Consider the following 6541-nt stretch of genomic DNA (forward strand, 5'->3'; position numbering starts at 1 on the left):
ATACACACATTAATTCCATAAACATTTATAAATTCACAGTCTTGGGTACGTCTTGGAATGGAAATATGAATTTGTACTCACTAACAAACCCATTTTTATTTTATTAAATAAACTAGAGAAGATATATCTTCTCTAGTTTACTTAATAAATAAAAATGTATACCCAACATACCTATACCACAACATAACATCTTTCCAGTATTCCGGTACTTTTGATACCAGATGTGTATTGATGCGTGCAAATAATAAACATTGTAGCAGGTACAATGTATGGCATACAAATTCTAATAATGTAAGTAAGTGTGAGTATACAGTAAGAACAACACAATCTTCATTATATGAAGAATAACACTGCTGAATTGTACTATGAAATAAAAAGTATGCAACTTTTTACAATCAATCAATAGTTGCACGTTATGCTAAAATGTAACCCCTTTTAAATATTCATTATTGTCTCGAGGCGTCGATAATATCTACTTGCTCGGTCGGCAAGCAATTGATATATATATGTTAAATCCCTAAATAAATTCTATACCAGGTTTGATGAGTCAAACTTCGAGAGTAAGTCAACTGAGATTTGTAAAAATTTAGTTTCTGAGAGTTACCCATTGATAACCTTAGATGAGGTAAGAAATCTTTTTCGCCGGACTAAATCGAATAAAGCCGCAGGCACTGACAGACTTGGTGGAAAACTGATTGGAAGTTGTACTTCGGAATTGGCATACATTTTTCAGCACATTTTTCAAATGTCGCGTAGTTTATCAGTTGTTCCATCTATTTGGAAACACTCATTGTTCCTGTTCCAAAGCTGTCACCTGTTAAGGCATTAAACAATTTTCGTCCCATAGCATTAACTTCGCTAGTTATGAAATGTCTTGAGAGGTATATGTAGCTAGTCTGATTAAGCCTGTTGTTGAAAATAAGCTTGACCCAATGCAGTTCACATACAGAGCGCATCGTGGTGTAGAGGATGCTACAGCAACACTCCTACATTTCATACACAAACATATAGATCAAAAGGGTACTTATTCAAGAGTTTTATTTATTTACTTTTCCTCGGCCTTTAATACAATCCAATGTCATGTTCTTTTAACCAAGCTCTTGAAACTCAATAATAATCCATCATTGATAAGGACCCAACAAGTCAAAGTAAACAAACACACCTCTAATATACTCTACAATAATACCGGTTCGCCACAAGGATGTGTCCTATCCCCCCTGCTGTACATCCTCTATTGGGCCTGTTTCTGCTGCAACTGCTCAAAATACGGTATAAAAATACGGTATAAAAATACGGTATATTTATACCGTATTTTTTAGTACCCCGTTTCTGCTAACAATACTTCTTGGGTGGTCGTGTTAAATTTCATCATTTTTACCCAAATTGTCATTTATTTGGTCGATAATTAAAAGTCGCAATAAAGGAAGTTTTACGCCTCACTTTCAACAGCCTATCCCTAGTGATACAGATGTTGTGAGAGCACAGAAAACATCGTAATGGGGACAAGTAATTCGTTTCCTCCCCGAGTTATTGTCTTTTGCAATGTTACTGCTTTCGCAGGCTCTTCAGCTTTGAGTTTACTTGCTTTGGAGACAAGTCTATTCCGTACTCCTGCTTTATTTTTAGAAATGTCTTTATATGTTATATGTATTTATGTGGTTGTCCTTTTTATTACTTTTTAGTTGGCCGGACATTTTAGCTTGCCCTCCCTCCCCACACAGATTTATATAGTAAATACTGTGACGTCTTCGCTCCAAATTTTCGCCGAATATATCTATACACATGTGTAAAACAGCTGACAGCGACAGAAAATAAAAACACGATGTTGACCTCATGTGGCAGGTAAAAAAAAATACGGTATTTTTTATTGGCAGCAGAAATGGGTACAAAAAATACGGTATAAATTTGTAAATACCGTATTTTATCCACAAATTTTGTGGGGAAAATACGGTATACAAAATACGGTATTTTTTTTATGAGCGCAGTTTCTGCTGCCAAAAAAATACGGTATAAATACGGTATTCAAAAAATACCGTATTAAATACGGTATTTTCTTGGCAGCAGAAACAGGGCCTAAACCAACGATTGCTGCCCTCTGTCCGACTCCTGTATGGCAGTCAAGTATGCCGACGACACTGCTCTTGTGGGTCTAATCACAGAAAGTAAGCCTGACTCTATAAATAAATATTATAATGAGGTGTCAAGGTTTATTGACTGGTGTAATGATACTTATTTAAAATTAAATACCAAAATTACATGAAAATTTGAAAATTGGAAATGATAACATTAGGGTTGTGTCTGAATTCAAATATTTAGGTACCACTATTGATGATCGGTTAAAATGGAACCAGAATACACTCAGACTTTATAAAAAAGGTCAACAAAGACTTTATATGATGCGTCAACTAAGAACATTTAATAATGACAACACAATTCTTAAACTTTACTATAATTCTATGATTTCTAGTGTTTTTTCATTCTGTTCTACAATGGGGTTTAACTGTTTAAGTAAGATCATGCGTTATTAAATAAAATAAACAGAAGGGCGTGTAGGATTACTGCAATGACCATATAGATGATATGACATCTACATATGAAAATACTGTGATCTCTATGGTAAAGCGTATCCTATCACAACCTTTCTTCCATCATTAATCCGACTTCAATCCCACCGTGTACGAAAAATACTGAATTAAAAAAACTATTTTAGGCCTAGGCTTTTTGTAGTAAAGACATGCTGAAGTAAACATGGTGAAATGAAGGGCATCAGCTTAATTTGATGTCCTATCTTTTGCATTACAATTTGCGAAATTCTGAATAAAACGCAACATTGCCGCCGCTCATATTGACCGCCATGTAGTGTACCTATTGAGTTTCTGATTTTTATCGTACTAATAGTACTTAATCTAAACCACTGGTTTTTAAATGTGGTCAAATTATAAGATTAATGATCATTTATTATGATTAATAATATTTATGTTATAAATGAAATTAGTTATCTATTTTTAAAAAAAACTACTGGAAAAGAATAGTAAACCTCTTGTGTATTAATCCCTTCGTTTCGTACTGCATTTTTAAAATACAAACACGCTAGATAAACAATGTGGAATTATTTGTTGGCAGTTTCTTTTGTATCGACGACAAAGCACATCAGTAGGCCTAAATGTAAATAATGTCTTTTCAACTCATTTCATCTTCTCACAATAGTGCGTTTGGTTCAATGGCTAAATTCACCAGCCGTGACTATATAATGGGAGGGTTTCTTTTCTGCGAGTTGCAAGTTGCGAGTCGGAAAATGCGAGTTGCGAGTTGGAAAATGCGAGTTGCGAGTTGGAAAATGCGAGTTGCGAGTTGAAAAATGCGAGTTGCGAGTTGAAAAATGCGAGTTGCGAGTCGGAATATGCGAGTTGCGAGTCGGAAAATGCGAGTTGCGAGTCGGAAAATGCGAGTTGCGAGTCGGAAAATGCGAGTTGCGAGTCGGAAAATGCGAGTTGCGAGTCGAAAAATGCGAGTTGCGGGTCGGAAAATGCGAGTTGCGGGTTGGAAAATGCGAGTTGCGGGTCGGAAAATGCGAGTTGCGGGTCGGAAATTGCAAAAATAATTTTTCAAGGAGGTCGTACCATCCAAAAAAATAAATACATGAACCAAACAATCAGTAAATAATTTACAATTTAAATTTTGTTCTGTTTTTTTTCATATTATGACCTGTTTAACAATTATAGACTAGTGATTCCTTTTTTAACATGGATGTTTAAAAATGGTAGAAATGAACTTATTTTGTATTTCAACACAAAACAATTATGTTATTGTTACTTAATATTTTGAAATAATATAATTGTAAATATAATAGATTAAAGTTAATATTTAAACTTTGTTTGCAATTACTGATATGATACAATTATTAATAATGATACAATTTATGTACATGTATTTTTGCCTTGTTAAATGAGAAAATAATAATAAATTGGTAAGAAAAACTCACATTAAAAAGTACAGTTAGTATTGTTTACAGTATTTAGTCAAGAAGGTAAGATGATTAATGATGATTAAAAACAGACATGATGGTTGGAGTCATTAGTACTACCTTGTGTAAAGCAGATCCCATAAACAGGGCAAGGAAACACATACCATACCTACAGATAATGGTCAAATTTTTAAAGCTATATTATTTTCTTAGAATCATAGTCAATTCTTTATGTTTATAATATTTTTTTGTTAAACATTTTCAGACAAACTGTCCATAGATTCATATAAATACATGTGAATACAAAAAAAAGATGTAAATGTGTAACACCCATCAGCAAATCATGGAGAGGACCAATTAATGTATCTATTGAAATATAGTGCCTCTCTCCAATTAAAATACATTCTGATATCTAACCATATATTCATATATACAATCTAACATTTTGTTTGCTTTTCATAATTTTGGAAAGAAAACTGTAAATTGTCAACCTAAAAAATTCATAAGAAGATGGAATATTGTTTTCCACAAATAATTTTCTCTCACTTAGATATCGGAGTTGACAACAACAACATGCGGAATAAACACAAATACATGCTTTAGTATGTACACGTACAGTACAGTAGGCATCTGTCAAATGTATTATGTGTATTTAAAGTAACTTTAGCAGGGTACAGATTTAAATACAGTACATTGAAATCAATTTCAATCAGTTTGTTTTTAGAGAAAATATAACTTATAACTAAGATAATTCAAATTTACTTGAATTGAATTGTTGAATTTAGGTGACAATAATCATTGATCTGCGCCCACAATTACATAGGAGAAGGAATTATTATTACTTATATACAGTATTGTTTGATGAAATGTGTGATACAGTAGGTGAAACCAGGAAGTTGTATTTTTTGATGTTCAACTCGATGATCAAATATACAACAAACTAAGAATGTAAAATTAAACTGTACAATTTGTATTGCAAGTGAAAAGATGCAGTAGAGTCGCATATAAAAAAACACTTGATCCTCAAATAAATGAATACACAGAATACATTAGAAAGTACTGGAATCAACACACTGTTTACAGTAGCTGCTTGCTTATGAATTGATTAAACTGACTGATTAAATGAGGAGAATGCACCCTTATTTATATTATCTTATTGATATTTGGGGGTGCCAATTATGACCTCATCGCATAACTTAGAGATGAGAATAGTTAGTTTTTAGATGACATCATCATCTTTAAGAAGAAATTATAGATGACATCATACCAACTTAGTCACAATCCCTAATTATTTGGTATAGTATACAACAAGTGTCCATGACGTGATGTGATGTAAATTTATGGGCCCTTTGGGAGTACCTAGTACAAAAGTCTGCATAGTGTAGTGCTGACTTGTACAAACAATAATATGTTAACAATTATATGAAAATGATTGTATAAATAATAAAGTTAAAAGTAAAGTCCAAAAGTAAAAATGCATTAAAAATCATGTGGTGGGCTAAACTGTCAGACTTCTTATATTTATGTAGCAGACACAAATCTACAATGTGGACCTTTATCAAAGCAGTCATTAATTGTTTTAGTAAAAGATACCTGCCCCAGGGTGGGAGTTAATTGCTTCATGGAGACCATGGTTGCAGTGATTGAAATCACAGGTTAAATCCTTCACAGAAGAATTCATTATCTCTTAAACCTACCACCAACCCCACCTCAGCTCCTCCTCCCAACCAAGATCCACATACCGTACATCCCTGAAATGGTTCAAATGTAGTAAACTTTAAATCAGATTATTTGATACAACATTACCTCTAAATGCCAGTATTTCCTTATACATGAACATTCAAACAAACAAAAATATGTGAGTTAAAAAAAATATGTGAGTTAACAAAAATATGCGAGTTAAAAAAAAATCTGCGAGTTAAAAAAAAATCTGCGAGTTAAAAAAAATCTGCGAGTTAAAAAAAAAATCTGCGAGTTAAAAAAAAATCTGCGAGTTAAAAAAAAATCTGCGAGTTAAAAACAAATCTGCCAGTTACAAAACAAATCTGCCAGTTACAAAACAAATGTTTGATTTAAAAACCTAAATGTTATATATTTATCAGTTATAATTGGATAACCCTTCTCTTTTAACATTTTGGTGAGCCACTTGAGTGTTCATTTCGCTTTTTAATCTTTTGGATATTGAACTCTTTACTTTGTTTTGTTTTTGTCTGATGAAATAAATGAAAAAATGTACATATTTGAAAATTCTCACTCTGTTCATACATATTATGTGTGTGTGTGTGTGTGGTGGGGGGGGGGGGGGAGAGGGTATTATAGTGGCATATAAGGAGATATTGGCATGTTTGCATTAGTAGTTATTATTTGTTTTTTGTACTAAAAACAAGTTAAATTAAATCAATGGCAATCACATGGATAAAAGAAGATAAAAGTAAGAGAGATAAACTGGTCACTCATCTGCAAACAATAATAAATCAAAAGGTATTATATTCCATTTTAAATTACTTGAGATTGTTTAAATACGAGGTTTAAATAACCATAAACTTAAATATTGTTTTTAATTCTGTACATTTTTAT

Source organism: Antedon bifida, chromosome 7 (genome assembly GCF_963402885.1).
Source record: "Antedon bifida chromosome 7, ecAntBifi1.1, whole genome shotgun sequence".
Classification (NCBI taxonomy): Eukaryota; Metazoa; Echinodermata; class Crinoidea; order Comatulida; family Antedonidae; genus Antedon; species Antedon bifida.